A 19,106-nucleotide genomic window follows, 5' to 3' on the forward strand; every position below is an offset into this window, starting at 1 on the left:
GACAAATAAAATCTGAGATAATTATTATCAGTAGAACTTTACTACAAGAAATATAAAAGGAAGACCTTCAGGCTGAAGGAAATTGAAATCAACTTGTAATCCAGATCCACACAAAGAAATGAATATCATTGGAAATATATATATGTGGGTAAATATCAAACTTTTTTTATCTTTAAAAAAATGATCCTTTAAAGTAAAAATGCTAATAAGTACTGTAGAGGATATAACGTGTAGCACTTAAACTTATGACAACAACAGCACTAAGAAAAAGAAGGGAGAAGTTGAAGTACACTGCCACAAGTTTCTTACATTAAATATGAAGTGGTAAAATATTATTTGGAGTTAGACTGTGTGAGTTAAAGATGCATTCTATAAGCCTTAAAACAAACATTAAAAAACTAAGAGCTATAGCTAATAAGTCAGTAGTGGAAATAAAATGGAAAATTGAAAAGATTCTCATCTAGGGGCACCTGGGTGGGGTAGTCGGTTAAGCATCTGACTTTTGATTTCAGCTGGGATCGTGATCTCATGGTCATGGAAGCAAGTCCCACGTGGGACTCTGTGCTTGGCGCAGAGTCTGCCTGTGATTCTCTCTCCCTCTCCATCTGCCCCTTCCACTCGTGTCTCTCTCTCTAAAATGAATAAATAAATCTTTAAAAAAAATACTCATCTAATCCATTGCAATGCAGAAAAAAAGAAAAAGAGGGAAGAAGAGATGGTACAAAAATAAAAGAAGTTTTAAAAGACAAATAAATGTAAAGCTAATTGTATCAATAATCATTAAATTTAAATGGTCTAAACACTTCAGTTAAAAGGCAGAGATTGTCCTGACTGGTTAAAAAAATCAAGGTTCAACCAATGCTGTCTACAACAAAACTACTTTGAAATATAAAGATACAGATACATTAAATGTAAAATATGGAAAAAGATATACACAAACACTAATCATAAGAAACCTAAGTGGATAAGTTAATATTATTATTAATTCAAAACAAGACAGATTATGAAGGAACTTTTGTAATGATAAAGATGATAAAACAACCCTAAATGTATATACACCTAATAATAGACCCTTAAAATACATGACTAACAGAACACATGCATCTACAATTACAGTGAGAGACTTTAATATTCCTCTTAGTAATTGATAGAGCAAGTAGATGAAATTAAAGCTATAGAAGGCTTGAAAAATATTACAATTCAACTTGACCTAAAATCCATCTATAGAACAATTTTCATTCTCCCCTACAACAGCAGAAAATACACTATTCACATGCAAATGAAAAATTCACTGAGAAGCTGGGGGATAAAACAAGTATCAATAATTTAAAAAGATAGAAATAATAGAGCATATTCTCTGACCATATGGAATTAACTTAGAAAACAAGGACAAAAAGATATCTGGTAAGTTCCCAAATATTTGAAAATTATGCAACATACCTCCTAATACTTCATGGGTCAAGAGTGAATCACATAAAATATCAGAAAATATTTAGGACTGACAAAAATAAAATATATCAAAATTGGGGGGATTAAGCTAATGCAGTGCTCAGAAGGAAATTTATGCTCTAAATGCTTATTCTAGAAAAGAAGTAAGGTCCCGTGGTACCTGGCTGGCTTAGTCAGAAGTGCATGCCACTCTTGATCTCAGGGTTGTGAGTTTGAGCCTCATGTTGGGGGTAGAGATTACTAAAAAAATAAATAAAAACTTAAAAATAAGGTAAGTTCCCAAAGAAAAATATACACTTTAAAAGAAAGAGCAAATCAGCCCATAATAAGTCTAAATGTGGCAATAATAAAGGTGAAAGCTAAAATAAATGAAACAGAAAATGGACAAATTAATAAAACCAAAGCTTTTGCTTGAAGAGATCAGTCAAACTGAAAGAACTTTAACTAAACTGATGAAGTGAAAAAGAGGACATGAAGTACTAATATTAGGAATAAAAGATAAGACATCACTACAGTCCTAAAAATATTAAAGAATAATAAGGGAATATTATGAACAATTTTAGGCCAGTCAATCTGATGACTTAAAGAAATGGAAAAATATCTTGAAAGACACAAATTACCAAGACCAGGACAAGAAGATATGAAAATTTGAATTGTATATTATCTACAAACAAAATTAAATTCATAATTTAAACTCTCACAAAAAGAAAACTCCTACCTCAGATAGCTTCACTTTCTTTCAAAACATTTAAGAAATAAAATCTTTCAAACATTTAAGAAATAAATAATAAAAATCATACTCAATTTCTTTCAAAAGTAGATAAAGAGGTTACATTTCCAAGCTTATTTTATTAGGCCAGCCTTACCCTGTTAACAAACCCAGACAAAGACATAGCAAAAAAGAAAAAAAAAACTACACCAGTATCCTCAATGAACTTAAGTTCCTTAAAATCTTTTAAAATTTAGCAAATAGAACCTAGCAATAAATAAAATGTCTAATACACCATGGTCAAGGTGGTTTATTTCAAGAATGTAAGGTTGTTTTAACATTTGAAAATCAATCAATTCAACCCATCATATCAAGATGAATCCATCAAAATTTCATCTCAACAGATACTCCCTCCTAAAGCATATGATAAAATTTAACACTCATTCATCATAAGAACTCTCAGCAAACAGGAAAAGAAGGGAACTTCCTCAACCTGGTAAAGGGCATATACAAAAAAGGATCTATGGATAACATCAGACTTATTGGTAAAACACTGAATGGTTTCCTTAAAGTCAGGACAAAGGCAGGGCTGTACTTTCTCACCATTTCTGTTCAGCACTGTGCTGGATGTGTTAGTCAGTGCAATAAAACAAGAAAAGAAATAAAAGCATACAGAATGAAAAGGAAAAAATAAAACTCTTTATTTGCAGAGACATGACTGTGTATGTGGAAATGCTCAAGAAATCTATAAAGTATTAATAGAACTAATAAATACATTAGCAAAATCTCAGAGTTCAAGGTCAATATTTAAAATCAATTTAAATAGGGAAGCCTGGGTGGCTCAGTTGGTTAAGCAACTGCCTTCAGCTCAGGTCATGATCCTGGAGTCCCGGGATCAAGTCCCGCATCCGGCTCCCTGCTCAGCAGGGAGTCTGCTTCTCCCTCTGACTCCCCCCTCTCGTGCTTTCTCTCTATCTCATTCTCTCTCTCAAATAAATAAATAAAATCTTAAAAAAAATCAATTTAAATATACTGTGAATGAGACATTAGAAAATGAAATTAAAAATAACAGTTATAGCATCAAAAGTGTGAAATACTTAAGGATAAGTATATGCAATACAATACTGTAAAAAATACAAAATACTGCTAAGAGAATTTAGAAGCCATCTAAATAAACTGAGATCTATGCCTGGGGATTGGAAGACTAAATATTGTCAAGAGGTCAATTCTTCCTAAATTGATCTACATATACACAATCCCAAGCAACCCCTCAAGGTATGTTTTAAACAAAAAAATTAATGAGTTAATCCTAACATTCATATGGAAATGTAAGGAACCTGGAAGAGTCAAAATTATTGTGAGAAAAAAGAACAAACTTGGAATATTTATACTTCCTGATTTTCAAGACTTTCTAAAAATTACAGTTAATCAATATAGTTTGATATTTGCATAAAGACAGACATATAGTTAAATGAAATGGAATAGAGAGTCCTGAAATAGTCATTGAACTTTTACTGAAATTGCCAAAGCAGTTCAATGGCAAAAGAATTATCTTTTCAATAAATGGTGTTGAAACAGCTATGTATCTATTTGGAAAAAAATTAACATTGACTCTTTCTTCACACCACACATAAAAATTTATCTTAAATATATTATAGACCCAAATATAAAAGCTAAAAGTATAAAATTCAAGAAGAAAGATTAAAAAATCTTCATTATCCTGGAGTAGGTAAAATATCTTAAATATGTCATAGAAAACGTAAGCCACAAAACAAACGATTGGCAAATTGAACTTCATCAAAAACTAAAAGACATTGTTAAACAGCTTATGAAAATGTAAGTTTATCTGTTTCTGTATAAAAAAATTCTTCAAAACATAGTGGCTGAAAACAAAAATAAACTATTATCTTTCACAGTGTTTGTGGATCAAGAATCTGTGGCTTGTGTGGCTGGCCATTTCTGGCTTGGAGTGTCACATGAGATCGCTGTCATCTGAAAGCTTGTCAGAGGTGGGAGGAGCCACTTCAAAGGGGCCACCCATAGGTGGCATGTTGCTGTTCGCTGTTTATCAACAGGTCTTAGTTCCTCTCTGTGTGGGTCTTTCGAAAGACTGGCTTTCACTAGAACCAGCACTCCAGGAGGGCAAGACTGATGCTGCAATCTCTCTTACGACCTAGCCTCAGAAGTTACATAGCATCACTTCCAAAATTTCCTCTTGGTCACACAGGTCAGTTATAGAGGGGATGGGCTGTACAAGAGTATTGATACCAGGAGGCCAGGATCAATGGGGTTCATCTTGGATAGACATAGAGTTTATACATGTTTATATAGAAAGTTTGACCACCACGGTAAGCCACAATTTGGGAGAAAAGATTTTACACATATATACCTCATGAAGGATTGGTATATAGAATTATATGTAGAACAGACAAAAACAGTTTGAAATGGGGAAAAGATTTGAACAGACACTTCACAAGAGAAAATATACACTTAATCCATAAGTAAATGAAAAGATGCTCAACATCATTAGTTATCAGGGAAATACAAGAGACAACACAATGACTTACCAATACACATTCACTAGAATGGCTAAGATCAGAAAGGACTAACATTACCAAGTGTTAGAGAAGAAATGGAACAACTGGAATATACGTTGCTGGTAGGAATGGAAAATGGTACAACCACTTTGGAAAGCAGGATGGCAGTTTCTTATAAGGTTAAATATGTACTTACCATGACCCAACAATTCCACTCCTAGGCATTATTTACCCAAGAAAAATAAAAACATATGTCAACACAAAGATTTTTAACCACATGGTCATGGAATCTTTAGTCATAATAACCAAAAACAGGAAACAAAAAAAATGTCCATGAATAGAACAAACATTTTAAGAATTTGGCAAATCCATACAATAGAATAGTAGTGAACAGTAAAGAAGGAGTGTTGCTACACACAGCAATATGAACAAGTCTCTAAAATATGCTTAACTAAAGAAGCCAGACGCAAAAAAGTACATAGTAAATGATTCCATTTATACCAAATCCTTGAAAAAGTAAAATTATTATCCGGTGGCAGAAAGCCTAGGACCTGGGATAAAACAAGGTAAAGCAGCTCCCAAATGAACAAAGGATATGAAGCAAACCCACCTCTTTCATAAGTACATGTGAAAGAGGGAAATTTTAAGGTGCAGGGAAAACAAGTTAGTGTGAGGTGTCTCACCTTTGGCACTATATTGCCATTTGAGTCTGATAATTCTTCATTGCTGCAGGGCTGTGTGTGTGTGTGTGTGTGTGTGTGTGTGTGTGTGTGTACTGTCCTGTACACTGAAAGAAATTTAACAGTCTCTGGTTTCTATCCACAAGATGGCAATGGACATCTCTCCCCCTACCTCCCCATCAGTTGTGACAATCAAAAGTATCTCACAACATTGCCAAATGTCCCCTGGGATGCAAAATTGTCCCCAGTTAAAAACCACTGGGTTAGTTTATTTGTTATCTATTGCTGTGTAACAAATTATCCCCCAAACTTAGTGGCTTAAAACAATAAACATTTATTATCTCATAGTTACTATGAGTCAGATATTTGAGAGTGACTCAGTTGGGGGATCTGGTTCAACTTTTATAATGTGGTTGAAATCAAAATGTCTGCATAATCGAAATGCCTGACTGGGGCTGGAGAAACTGCTTCCAAGATGGCTCAATCACATGGAGATTGGCAGGAGGCTCAAATCCTTGCTGTTATTTGGCAGGATATTCTGTTCCTTGCCATGTGGGCATCTGATAAAGTTACCTGACGTGTCCTCATGACATGGTAACTGCCTTCCACAGAGCAAGTGATCTGAGCGAGAGTAGGGAGGAGCCACAATACACTTTTAAGACCTTCTCCTGGAAGTGACAGCCTGTCACTTCTGCTGTATTGTATCCATTAGAAGCAAGTCACTAAGTACAACTCATATTCACTTGGGAGGGAATTAGTCTCTACTTTTTAAAGGAAGGAATATGAATAAATTTGTACGTATTTTAAAATCATCATAGTTGGGGGGGCGCCTGGGTGGCTCAGTCGTTGAGCGTCTGCCTTCGGCTCAGGTCATGATCCCGGGGTCCTGGGATCAAGCCCGGCATTGGGCTCCCTGCTCAGCGGGAAGCCTGCTTCTCCCTCTCCCACTTCCCCTGCTTGTGTTCCCTCTCTCGCTGTGTCTCTCTCTGTCAAATAAATAAATAAAATCTTTAAAAAAATTAAAATCATCATAGTTGGAGAAGGATTCTTAAACAAACAAGCTGGGGAAGATCACAGACTACTTAGAGAAAATAAAAAATAGATCATCATTCCAAAATAAACCTGAAAGGATTGAATTATTTAATGGAAAAAAACCCCCGAAATTACCAAATAAATAGAAAAAAAGACAGATAATGATATGATCTCAGGATGGGAAAGGACTTATGAAGCATAAAATAATAGAAGAAAACAAAAATAGAAAAGGCCAATCATTTCGTCTGGGATCAATATCTATATTATATTTAAGTTGCTTTTTTTTTTGTGACAATGGACTAACAGTAGGATACCATATTTGCACATATGAAAATATACCATGATGACCTGAGCACAGTAAAGAAGGACACTCGTATACTCTCAAACAATGCTGTAGGAAAATTGATAATAACAATATAACAACAGTAATTTATTATGTGCCACATAATTCTAGATAATTTTATTTGTAGCAATTCATTTGCTTTTCGCTACAACATCATGTAGTATCATTATACCAATTTTCTGGTTGAGGCACTGTCAGATTAATGAATTTGGCCAAATCTCACAGTTTGTAGGTGGCAGCAAAATTGACTTATCTAATTGTCAGTAGGCACAGTGCCTCAGGCTTACCATACTTTTAGGGCCCATAGAAATGTTTTAATTTCTTTTAAAATCAGAAGAGAACGGCTGAAGAAAATGTTTTCATGTATAATATTAATATGTTTATCTTTCTATCAGTGCAGTTATAAATATAATTTTTAATATTATCTTATGGAGGAAGAGGTCCACAAAGGCAAAGGCATCTGGGACCCATGAAAGTCTGAATGTGGCCTTCCTGGGTGGCAGAGCTGCATTTTGATCCCAGGCAGTATGATACCTAAGCCTACGTTCTTTCTGGAAGGCAACTTGTCTATACATTTCAAAAGGGCTAAAATTGTTCACACCTCTGATTACTTTTAAGGATTTAAACTAAGTATGTAAGGACACAATGATTTATAAAAAGGTACTTATTTATAATAGTATTCATTTGAAACCAAAGAAATAATTAATAATGAAAAGTTGTCTCAATATTGATGTCAAGTCAGGGGCGTAGGTGACTATTAGGAGCTTCTGAGTGGAACTGAACTGAGGGGAAACTGAGGACTCAGGGGAGCTGAAGTGAGCAGGAAGTGGAAGGAGGCCTGTAGGCATTCTGGAGATGGCGTGCAGACCTCTGCTGGGTATGTGTGTGTAATATCTAAGAGTGGACTTGCAAGCATGTTCTTGAATTCATTTTTAAAGGGAGTGGACAAGCAAAACAGTGAGAAGTTTAGAGGAAACAGTACTCATTAAAACAGAGATCAATGAGCACAATCAGGGAACTCTGAAGATAATTCTGAACCTTGAAGATGGAGGGACTGAGTATGCAAGAGTAAAGAGGCCTTGAAGATCATGTTAATCTTTCTCTTGAAAGCTCTGAAGAGCCAGTGAAAGATTTTAAACAGTGAAGCGACCTGCTCAGATGTGTATTTTAGAATAATCATAGTGGATATGGTATGCATCAAATCCTGGTCTGAATTCAGAGTGTAGAAACTGATGCAACAGAGACGAAGAGAACATACATTCAGTCAATCAAGAGTTATTTATTTGCGGGGGGCGCCTTGGTCCTCAGATTAAGCATCTGCCTTTGGCTCAGGTCATGATTCTGGAATCCGGGAGTCCTGGGATGGAGCCCTGCATCCAGCTCCCTGCTGGGTGGGGAATGTGCTTCTCCCTCTCCCTCTGCTTCCCTCCTTATGCTTTTTCTCTCTCCGTCACTCTCTCTTTCAAATAATAAATAAAATCTTTTTTAAAAAAAGAGTGATTTATTTAATCTTACAATTATTCATGGGGTGTTGATGCTGTTCTTGGTACACAGTTCTTCCAAGAGCTTAATGAGGATGGAAAAAGAATTAGAAAGGTTTTAAAGTCAAGGAAAAATTTAAGACAGAAAAGAATTAAAACATGATCATGCTGAGGGGGGCACAGGAGGGAGTGGACAGTCAAGAGGTTCACTTTGGAGAGGAGCCGGGACACCCAGTCTTTGAGACAGAAGGAAAACTAATAAGCTTGGGTGTGGATGTAGATAATTTGTGGGGCTTGGGTAAGGCCGTTGGGCTAAAATTGTAGAAAGCCGTCCTTGATGACCTTTATCATTTCTGAAGTAGAAGACCAGGTCATCTGGTGAGTAATGTGGTCACCAAATAGTGATTTCTATTTGCAGGGTGGCCTTTCTTCTCAAAGCAATGCACAGAACCAACAGTACTTCTAGAGACTAGTTGACTCATTTGTATAAATGGAGATAAAAAACCTTTCTCATGGCATTGCCATGTGACTTTGTTACGCTGACACATGTACTTGTTTAGTATTAGTTTTATCATTGTACTCATATAGGAGTAGAGGGAGTGAACGTTTTGATTACTAATAAAAATAAAGTGGGAGTCTTCTGGTATGGCCATCTGTTAAATGCAATATTTACTCTTGCAGTGGGTACTAAGTCAGATACTCAGCTAGGTCAAGGAGTATTTATTAACAGCCTACTTTTGCTGTAAAGCATTTAAGAAAAGAACGCCAGTGCCCGGAGGACTTTACTTGAGGTCATTCACCGGTTCTGCTCCGAACCGGAAAGTCAAGTCAGCAGCACCTACCTCCTGCTTAGGAAAGCCTCTTTCCAAATCTCAGCGGCGGCCCCGCCCCTTCCACAGGTTTGGGCCACGCCCCCATCTCCCATTGGCTGGCCCTCCACCTCTCCTCGACCGCTCGTAAGACCCGGAGGAGCGGAGTTTTCCAAAAGCATCATCGGGGCGCCCTCGCTGCGCATGCTCGCGGGAAGCCCGATTCCGGGTCCGGAGTTGGTTTTAGGCGGCCGCGGCGCAGCGCGCGGTGCGGGGCTGGCGGGGAGGCGCGCGCTCGGAGCGCGGCGCCGGCGACGGGAGCACGCGGCGCGCTCCTGAGGAGGGAGGTGTGGGGTCTGCTGGGGGTGGCGCGTGGCCGGGGTGGGGGTGGGGGGAGGGTCGGGTGTCGCCGAGCGCGGCAAGCGGGTTCCAAGTGGCTGCAGGCGGCCTGGGCTGCCGGGGCCGACGCTTGGGTGGCTGCTACCGCTGCCGCCGCCGCCGCCGCCGCGCCTGCTGCGAGATGGCGATCTTGGGCGCGGAAGGGTGAGGGCGCCCGCCACTGGAGGAGGCGCCGCTGCTGTGGCCGCCCGACCGCCGGGAGCCGACAGCTTTGCGCCGGGTAAGGACGCCGCAGCTGGGGACTGGGGGCGCGGGTGGGGCGGGGGCGCGGGCCCAGAGCCTTCGCGGCGGTGTCGGTAGCCCGGCACGGTCAGCCCCGGGGCGGGACCCTCTGAGGGGGCCGTCGGGGACGGTCCGCGCCGCCCTGGCTGCCTTCTCCAGTCCAGGGGCCGGGAGTTTTCTGGGGTGGGGTCACGGGTCTTGCCCCGAGTTGGCCCTGGCACAGGCCCGAGCTAATGATACTGGAGCGAAGTGTTTTCGTGACTCTGCAGCCGCGGTTCTCAAGCTTCCTTAGCCTTCTCTTGGCGTTCCGTCTACCTTCTCTTCCTTTCCCTAATACCTTTCCAAAAAACACCAGTGTATGGACTTACTGCCCGTGCCCTGACATTCACCGCAATTTCGTCGTCCCGAACCAAGGACTCCCAGCCTTAGAACGTCTTTTTCTGAGGTGTTCTTATCACTCCCGGTTCTTCACTGACTCTGCAGTTCCCCCCCCCACACACAACCCCCACCTCCACCTTTGTGACCTGGTAGGTCCCAGTGACCTTGCAGTTTTTACTAGTCCTTATCTGTGACCTGGTCCTTCTCCTTTCATCTTAAAAAAAAATGTTTTAATTTTGTATTTGTCCATTGTTTTTACAGCCTTTAAATGATCAGTCCTTTACTCCATCGTTTGGAGTTGAGCGTCCTATGCTCCTGTAATTATATGAAACCTTCCTTACCAAAGACGAGTATCTGTTATTTTGACATTCTTACTCGTCCAGGATAAAATATTTTCCAGGAGTTTGGTGTGGCTTTTTTTTTTTCTGCTTTGTAAGTTTTTATTTTTTGTGTAGGCTAATGTGCAAAAAGATTTGAGTTTCTGCTTTAAAAAACTACTGGTGATAGTGGGAAAGAATAATGTCCAAAGTTAGCTTTTCGCCCCCTTTGGTGTTTTTACCCAAAGTGCCTGGTGTACAATGTATGCGGGTTTCTGCAAGAATTCATCCTTATGTATAAATCCACTCTACCTGCTCATAAGGCTCTGTGTACTATACAAGCAAAATGCACCTTTTAAAAAAATAAAGGCATTATTTTATTCATGTGACTTGTTTTTGGCCATAAAGTAGATAATTAGCTGTGACTGCAAATTATCACTTTTCAAAATAGTATTTTTTAAACTGAAAACTTAGTAGCCAAGTGTTGGGAGCTACTCAAATTGAGAGGTGTAAAGTATGTAGAATAGTTATTTGGTATGTAGCTTATTAAGGTTTTCAAATAGTTCTTCCCTTAAAATGCAAAATTAAGACATCCAATACCAGGACTTAAAAAGCAGTAAGTAAGGGTTATGTTTTTTGGAAGCCTGGCATGATAGAGGTTGTCACAAATAAGTTCTCTGCCTTCAAAGAGATAGTAATCTGCTGTTTTCCCCACGAAGGCTGAAACTTTTTTTTTTACTTCTTTGCACAATTATTAAGCATCTACTGCATGATTGTGAGAGGTATTTGGGGGAATATAAAGGATTATAGCAGTTTCTGCCTTCCCAGAATAGTTAGGCAAGTAGGACTATACACAAATGCTTCATTTAATACAGAGTTAAGTTTCATATAGAATTCAAATTCAGAAGGGGTAGAGCTCACATCTTATTTGGCAAGGTGAGGTAAGAAGGGTTAATTCATAGAGCTTCTGGCCTCTGAAATTTTTGTTTTGAAGGATGACTATGGCTTTTGATAAGCTGAGAAAGGTAAGGCAAGCAGAGAAAAGGGACTAAGAGATTAGAGCACAGAGTTCATACATTTGGGGAGAGGCGAGTATTATATCTCGATGAAACAAAGTATTTGTACAAACAAAGGGTGATAAAACTTGAAGTAAAAGTTTGAACCAGTTTATGATTACTTTTAATGCAAGGCTAATGACCTTGGATTTAATAGGTGTTGAGGGATTTACAGATGATTTTTGAGTTGTGAATGAAATGATTAAACTTTTGTGTTCAGAGGATTAATTTGGCAGCAATGTGTCGTGTGAATTGAAGTAGAAATCTGGAGGTAGAAAGACCTCTTGGTTGCTGTGGTCATAAGTAATGAGGGTCTGAACTATGGCTGTAATATTAGAAATGGAAAGGAGGAAGGAAGTTGAATGGAGGGAATTTGATGATGAGAGAGAAAATGAAGAAAGTAAAAATAACAGATTCTGATCCAGGTTGGGAAAATAATGGTACCATTTTGAGCAGTATCTGTGGAAGCTTTATCTTCGGCAGATGTATGTCACTTTACAGCAGTAGTTCTTAACCTTTTGGTGATTACTGATCCTTGGTGAAACTTAAAAAAATCTGGCCTGGAGAATTTCCATATGCAACTGTGCTTTCTGGATATAATTTTAGGGAAGTCCATGAACTCAACTGAAGCTCCCTCATCAACCTGGGGGTCAATGGCTTGGGTTAGGAGCAGCTCAGAATTACTGGAGGCTTTTTAAAACAATAGAATCTTTAAATTCTTCCATTTGCTGATAATCCCTACTGTAGAGACATATCTTACATACACCTAAATACAGTATCTCTTTACATTTGTGTTGTAGTGTACAGTTTTACAAAGAATTTTGACTATGGTACGTTAATTGCTATTATATAACAAACTAGCCCAAGAAGTTAAATGATTTGCCCTAAGTATTTCAGTTAGCAAGTGGGTAAAGTGGTATCAGCTGATTGACAATGATTGTTTTCTTTTTTGTAAGAAGATGCAGGATTTACCATCAGTTGCATATAGTTACTGACTTTAGGTGACCTCATCAGTAAGACCAAATGATCCTGGAGGTTCCTTTCAGTTTTTAACATTTCTGTGATTCTTGGGTCTTTGATTTTCATCAAACTTTCTGTAGGGAAACTTCTGTACCCTTCTTGTTTTCCATGTGTAGGAGAGCTGGTGAGAAGAGACATGAATTGGGTGTATGGAGAGCAGATAGCAATAACAGACCAATCATTTACTTTTTTATTTTCTTTGTATCTTAGTTTGGGTTTCGAGGAAGGGGGAGAAGTGAAATAAGAAACCTTAAGAATTTTTATCTTTATTCTTTTTTCTATATTCATGTATGCCTTACGAATAATCCTTTCACTTCATTCATGAAGCCTTATCAAGTAAAAATGGAAAGTTTACAAAAAGAAATTAAGTTCAGGGTCCTAGTCACTGCATTTCTTCATTAGATTAAGGAGCTAACTCTCCCCAGTATGGTTAAAGCATAATTTGATTAGTAAATAATTGACTTTTCTCCACCTATAAGAGTATCTTCCTAGTAGGGAACCTGAGCAAGTTACTATTGGGTATCTTCTATAGCTCTAGAAACTTTGATTCCATAATTATTAGAAAGACTGGGGTCTTTTTTACTCTTTCTATAAAAATGTGATGTAATAACAAGTATTGGAAAAACCAATAAATTGGCCTTTATAGTAGTGTTGAAGGAACTAGTTGCTAATACTTAATGGAGGAAAAATGTCCAGCAAAAGCACATACACAGATGATTTTTCTACTCTTTGCTGACATTAAGAAGAGTATCATATATTTGTATAGCATTTGACATTTTTCCATAATGGCTGTATAGACTTTATCATTTGATTCTAATGATAGCTGAGTAGTAGGTGTGTCAGGAGATAATCATTTTTTTTTAGATGAATGCACTGATGCTCAAAGAAGTTGAAAAAAATTTCCTAGTATATGACTAGTAAGTGGCTAAAATTAGATCTAGAACTAAAAACCCATATTTTTGTTCCTAGGTCAGTAATTTTTTTTTCTTTTTTTTTGCTAACTCTTCATTTACAATGGAAATTTAACTGAAGGTGATATATGAGGAGTTTGAATTTACCTGTTTGGAATCTGTTAAACCTTTGTATTTATAGATCTGAACTTGTCTAATTCTTCCTTTGTGTTAAAATGGTAACCTCATTACAGTGGCTGTTGCTGGGTTATTTTGAAATTTGTAAGTATTTATCCCAAAATAGTTATTTTCCTGTCAAGGAAAGAGCAGAAGTTGATTTCTTATCTAAAAAAGTACATTGGTGAAATGTAGGTATTAATTTCCTTCTGAAAATTTGTTGACTTTTAATTCAGCTGCTTTTACAGGTGAAGTTTGTTCTCCCATTATAAAAGCTTAGTCTATGGAAATTTGTATTTTTGGAGCATATAAATCAGGATGTGATATCCGAAAGTACATATCATGATATTTCATGATTTTTACTTTTACATAAAAAGCTTTATCATTAAAAAAATGATTTGCCATTAGAAAACTCTTAGTATACACTTCAGATACACATGATTAGACAACTTTTGGAACATATTATGTAAAACGATATGCCAGATAACTCCTAAGTTACAAGGAAGACTATCATTTGTCTTGACATTCCTTAAACCTATTGTTTGTTCATAACACAGCCTGCTGTACCTATTACATGCCAGGTATTGTGCTGGGTGCTAGGGTACAGTGCTGAGAAGACAAACATGAAGCCTTCCTCGTGGAACTCAGAGTTTGGTAGGGTCACTAACATTAAGAAGGGCATAAGACTATCCTCTGAGATTGTATCAGTGTGTGGGGTTATAATTAATTACATCTTTCCTTTTCTCTGGGTTTGGAACAAATTATGCAAAAACACAAGGAACCAGGTAAACATTGTTTTGATCGTTTATTGCTGTGTAACAACCCTAAAACTAAGTGACTTAAAACAACTATCTTATTTGCTTATGGTTTTGCCCTCCTAGCCTGGACTCATTTGAACAGTTTGGGTTTGCTGGTGGTCACTCTAAAGGCTACATTCAGCTGCAGTTCAGCTAGGAGCTGGTCTTCTCTCTTTCTCTTACTCTCTTTTTCTTTCTCTTTCTTCATATTTCTTATAGTTTTCACAGCCCTGCCTCCTAAGTGGCCTTTCCAGCAGTGTTGCTGGCCTTAACATAGTGACTTAGGACTCACAGCAGTGCAAAGAAGCAGCAACCAGGCCTTCTTAAGGCGTAGCATCATTTTTGCCACATTCTATTGGTTAAAGCAATTCACAGGTCCATCCCAGATTCAAGGGAAATGGACTAGACAAGTATGTGAATCCCAAGATTAAGCCTAACAGCTGTATTACACCAAAATGGGGCACCTGGAAAACTGTTTATGAAGCTGAGATTTAAGCTGCCTAGTACTTTTGGTACTTTGCGTCTAGATCTGTCAGAGGGAAAGTGGAGTCTGAAACGCAAATAATAGCCTATTTGGCTTATTATATAGATGGAAGTAACTGGCACTGTCGTTGGGTAGAAAAGAAAATTTTGGACCTCTGGGGTTTCACCCTGTATGCTACCATAATGGGGCAGGATTGACTTGCTCTACTTAATGGCAGTGGGGTCTAAAAAAGTGCAGGACCCAGAGCCCGGGCTGCTTGGAAGCAGTGATTTACCCAAGTCTCACAAATTGGATGAGACAAATGTCCCAGTCAGCACTCTGGGCAGAGTGGGCTATGGGTGGGCAAAGGGCCCATCCCCCTTGCCCTTTTGTTTATATGACATTTAGGGTAACCGAGCTCCTTGGCCAGTCACTGTGGCCTTGAAAAGCCTTGAACAACCTGGTGCCTCACCAATACTATTTTCTGTTTGCAGTGTCTTAGAAAAAGTTTAGGATGAGCCACTCTTCCTTGGAGAGGAGTCATAGTGGAGAGAATACTCTTTCCTTGTGGAGAATGGGATGTAACTTCTCTCTCCTTAGGGAAATGTAAGGCATGAGGTAATGCTTATCCTTACCAGGAACAGGTAGATTCATTCTTTAGCTGGGTTTCTCTCACTTTATCTTCATCACTTACTTTTATCAGTTTATCTTAGTCTCAGTAGTGTTGTTGTTGTTGTTTTCAAGTTACCTACTGTGTAATGTTATGGCTAACTGGAATGAAGAAGATGAATGTTACATTATTACATTATAGCTTCTGAGTGGAATAATAAATCTGTATTTCATTTAAAGAATTTAGGTAGATTTGAAGCATTTCATATATACTGAGAAAGGAACCCCTGCATTCTAGTGCAAATGTCTTTGCAAATTTCTGAAAATAGTATGTTGGCTGTTGTGGGGAGGAGTTTGGTAATTGAATGTACTTAGAAACAGGATTTATATAAATAGGAAAGGCTAAGGAAAGGCTAGGGCACGAAGAAGGGGACAGATAGAATTACCTTAAGGTGTTTCTTTATGACTCTTCCCTGCCCTAAGTTACACGGTAGTTACAGGGTAGTTTAAAAATGTACTAGCATTAACAGAATTGTAGCTGTGATAGCTTTTTTTATTTAAGGAAAATGAGTTCTTTTGATAGCTGTCTAGTATACCCATAATTATGATTAAATAGAACGGATGGAAGCAAACGGTTGAGTCCTGACTTGAAGTAGGATATTCCGGTCATGTATTAGCCCCTGCTTGCCAAGTTGTACTAATTTTTGTGCTTAGTGTGGGGAGGAGAACTAGTTAAATTAATGTGTTCTGTATAAATCAGGACATACTTTACCATAGAAGCAATGAACTAGATCACTGCACTCTAAAAGTTCAAGAATTAAAGGCATCCTGGCATGTGTTAAGAGCTGTAGCTTTAAAAAGTCAGGCAGAGCTGACTTCTGTCAATGCTGCTTAATACAGTGTTGCTTCAGTTTCTTCTGTAAAATGTAGAGAATATTTTTCTTACTGGATTTTTGTAAGGATTAATTGAAATAATGTTTGTAAAGCAGGAAGGCTGGTCCCTGGGACATAAGCAGCTCTTAAATCATTTTTACAGCTCTTCATTATTATTAATAAGTTAAAATTCAAACAAGTAATCCACTTTTTCTGTGAGCCACTCATTTCAACTCAAAGAGAGTTGTAGCTTAGCTTTGGCATAATCAGAGCTGCATGTCTAATCTCAACTCTTAACTTAATAAATAGGTGCCAAAAGGTTAGGAATGAATTTGAGAAGGATACTGACTCAACATGGCTGGCAGTCTATCAGCTAGTAATGGTTTGGCTGTGCAATTTGGGAACTAGAAATTGTTAACACCATCATTAGATGAATTACAGTATAGAACAGTCTGTCATTGTGCAGCCTCTGCATCACAGTCATCTGGGATATTTGTTAAACAGCAAGATGCCTAAATATTCGAGAACTATGGTATAGTCCTTGATAGTGGAGCTCAGGAATCTTCATTTTTAACAAATATCTTAGATGATTTTATACATATTAGTTTGAGAACTGCTGGCGGAAACTGAGTCATTAATTTGGGGTTCTAGTGTTCTCCGAGTCCATTTTTTAAGCTACAGTGTTCTGTAAACACACATGTATAATGTAAACAAAGGGAGCTTAACGTCTGAACCTTTCAGATGTTTAAAGAGGCTTAAGATAATTGCCAAGGCCTTGATCTAGACAAACTATAGAAACCTGATACAGGGTGATTATATAAGGAGTACGCAGGAGAAGTAACCCTGCAAAAGGCATCCATCAGGCTTCCTTGTTCAAGAAAATTTCCCCTCAAATTCTTTTGAGTAAAGATATTTCTTCTTAAAAAAATGTCTACTGAAACAGTTAAATTAGATATTGTGATTATCAGATAATCTGATTGCTTTTCACTTAGCTAAATAACCTACTCAAAATAGAGATTCTGATGGAAGTGTATCTACTTTAGAATTTGGTCCTTTGGGTAGGAAGTAGGTTGGATGGGGGCCATAATCTGTCTCTTTTGGGAAAAAGCTATTGCTTAGTTTAAGGGCATTGACTTGTGAAAAACATTATGAGAAAAGATTTAAAGTTTAAATCGATCAATCAGGAAAAAAAGTTGATGCTTATTTTCTCTAACTTTTGCTTAGAGCAGTGATGTTGACAGCCTGGGTCTGTGTCAGTTAAACCTTTCTCAGTCCTGTGACCGTATCTGAGAGTGGAACAGCAAATCTTTATGTTTGGGCTGTTTCTGGAAAAACTTGACCTATGTTTATGTCAACCATATTTGTATTGTGTTTAGTACATTTTGGTAAAAATGGTAAAAAACAACAACAAAAAAACCCCATGCCAGATCCATGATTCTTTCTAAATTTGAGTGGAAAGGATTAGTTGGCATTTGAAGAGGGTATTGCTTTTGTATTTGTTTTCACTGACTTTGTGGCTAGTGCTTTGAGGAGAAAAACAATAAACTCATCTCTCTTTGTCCTATGAGCTGTGAAATATGGTGTCACTGTTTAGATTTGAATACCCAGGATGGAGAGTGCACATTATACTCAGGAATTTCATTGTTCTAAGTTAAAAGTTTTGGTAATAATAACTTATTTAAACTTTCTTTGTGATTTAATTTTCCTCTAAAATGTTGGCTTTTTAATTGCTTAGGCCTTAAAACAAGACATACCTAGATTTGAATTCTCACACTTATTGGCTAAGTGATTTTAGTCAAAATAACCTTGGATTAAGCCCTAATTTTATCATATGTAAACTAGGTATTCATATGTAAAGGAGTAGTAATACCTAATTGATAGATTTGTTGTGTGACTTACACCTGGCACTTAAAATTAAGTGAATATTCACTGAGATATGTTTATAATACCTTGTTGATGTCAGATGTGTTTCAGAATTTATTTTTCCTCTTTTAATTTAGAAAGGTAAAGCACTCCATATATGATGTTAGGTAAAACCCCAATGAAATCTATGGCAGCACCCTGTACTGTCTTTGGCAGATGTTAAAGTATGGATAAGTACGGCAATAAAAAGTCACACATCAGTCAGATTTTGCTGTTAAATGAGTCCAGGTCAGTTTAGTTTTTGCCACCAAATGAGTTATGAAGTAACTGCGTTTTCATAGCTTTCTGGGTTTTGGATTTGTGGATAAATGACTGGTCCTGTATTTTTACCGTATTTTAAACAAGAGAAGAATTACATTATTCTAGGAGTAAAGTTTTAGCTGTTTAGTTGATTTTCTCATTTTGGACAGTTTCTGTATATTTTGGATTCTGATACTTTTAAGAGTGAGGATATCTGGTGAAAGTTTATATTTAGCAGCCTGCTTAAATTCTTAGGAAGAATATTTATAAATAGTAAACTAACATTGTGTATCACTTACTTGGGTAGCTTTAAAAACCTGAAATTGTGAATTTGTTTATTTATTTATTTTTTAAAGATTTTATTTATTTATTTGAGAGAGAGAATGAGATAGCACGAGAGGGAAGAGGGTCAGAGGGAGAAGCAGACTCCCTGCTGAGCAGGGAGCCTGATGCGTGACTCCATCCCAGGACTCGAGGATCATGACCTGAGCCAAAGGCAGTCGCTTAACCAACTGAGCCACCCAGGCGCCTGAAATTGTGCATTTATAACAAAAGATTTAACAGTACTATATTCTCAAGTGCTTAAATGTTATTTTGATCTTATCCTTACTGCAGATATGGGGGGCTTTGCTACAAAGCATTTTGCAGCATGGCCATGTGACTGAAATGCCTTTCTTAACCTACTGTCTTTCTTAACTACTGT

At 37.7% G+C, this 19,106-nt stretch overlaps 1 protein-coding gene and 1 pseudogene across 2 annotated transcripts in view; one reads left to right on the plus strand and one right to left on the minus strand.

Moving 5' to 3' along the window:
* The window catches only part of LOC112822959 (small ribosomal subunit protein uS2-like), a 31,946-nt pseudogene that overhangs the window by 11,515 nt on the left and 1,325 nt on the right, over positions 1-19,106 (minus strand).
* Positions 9,419-19,106, plus strand: part of WWP1 (WW domain containing E3 ubiquitin protein ligase 1) — a 109,657-nt gene continuing 99,969 nt past the window's right edge. For both annotated transcript variants that reach the window (XM_025870795.2, XM_025870797.2), the window contains exon 1: positions 9,419-9,659. The gene's annotated coding sequence lies outside the window, so the exon portion shown is untranslated. The remainder of the gene's footprint in view (positions 9,660-19,106) is intronic.

The sequence above is a fragment of the Callorhinus ursinus genome, unplaced genomic scaffold (assembly GCF_003265705.2).
Source record: "Callorhinus ursinus isolate GAN/ISIS: 27379988/994484 unplaced genomic scaffold, GSC_fseal_2.0 scaffold5, whole genome shotgun sequence".
NCBI lineage: Eukaryota > Metazoa > Chordata > Mammalia > Carnivora > Otariidae > Callorhinus > Callorhinus ursinus.